This window comes from Gossypium hirsutum, chromosome A13 (assembly GCF_007990345.1).
Source record: "Gossypium hirsutum isolate 1008001.06 chromosome A13, Gossypium_hirsutum_v2.1, whole genome shotgun sequence".
NCBI lineage: Eukaryota > Viridiplantae > Streptophyta > Magnoliopsida > Malvales > Malvaceae > Gossypium > Gossypium hirsutum.
The window spans coordinates 28942120-28943492 of NC_053436.1; positions in this window are offsets into that span (position 1 = coordinate 28942120).

A 1373-nucleotide genomic window follows, 5' to 3' on the forward strand; every position below is an offset into this window, starting at 1 on the left:
CCACACAGTCCAAGTCAGTCACTTGCCCACAGGGGCAAAACAATCATTTTTCATATTATAAGGGTAATTTCGTAATTTTACCAAATATCAGGGTTTTCAATGTTCATTAACAATTATCAATATTTCTGAGTGTTTAAACAATGATCTTTAACCCAGTTTATCAAATTCGGGCTTTTAGGCCCAAAACCCCTAATGGGCCCTACAAATGCTGATTCAGCCCACTAACCCTGCTTAATCAAAATTTTACAACAGTACTAACCGTGTTAACATGCAACTTTTCCAGATTCCATTTTCTATCAGTTTTACCCAAATGGGCCCGAAAGCCCATTGGGCCCGATTCTAGCCTATTGAGGCCCAACTTACCATCGTGCACAAAATTGCGCTCTTACCTGCTTCATGATCCAAACACCGATCATATTGTATCTATCGCATCTTTAAGCAAAGGCAAAATCACAAGTTCCCGAAATGACGGAATTTTAGCATTCCGGCTTTTCGGCGAATATTAATCTAAGCTATTGTGAGGTTACACACTTGTTATGGGTTGAAGTTGAAATGTGTCCAAAATCAATCACCTACGATAACCACCACCTATCACTCCAACTTAACTAATCCAATATCAATATATGTAAATCTGAAGCACATCAGTCATACGGAACATAAGGGCATATTCGTCATTGTACCAACAGGGGTATTACAGTCACTTTACCCTATAGGGACTTTACGGTCTTTTTACCTATTAGGGGTATTTTAGTCATTTAATCCTACAAGGGTGTTTTGGTAAATCTACAAACCAAGGGTATTTCAGTAATTTTGTAAACCAATGGTATTTCTATAATTTTTATAAAGTCAAGGGTATTTCTGAAATTTTGTAAATTAGGGGTATTTTGGTAATTTTACAAATTGAGGGTATTTCGGTAATTTCACAAACCAGTGGTATTTTGGTAATTTTACAAACTAGGGGTATTTTGGTAATTCTACCCTATAGGGGTATTTCAGTAAGTTCACAATCGAGGGTAAAACGGTAATTTTGTAAATCGAGGGTAAAACAGTAATTCTATACATCAATGGTAAAACAGTGATTCTATAAATTGAGGGTACTTTGGTAATTTTACAAGTCGAGGGCATTTCTGTAATTGGTAAACTAAAGTATTCTAAACAAGGATAACAATACGAATGGCCCTAAAGCCCATTCTCGGCCCAAATGGGCCCACACGCTCGTGTGACCCTTTTAGCCCAAATCTAGCCACAAATATGAGATTCACCTAGCCTAGTCTAATATTTACTACACAATCAAACAACTTATCCAACTGGGCTCGTAGGCCCATTGGGCCCACATGGCTCATTTCGGCCCATCGCGGCCCAAAGTAGCCATC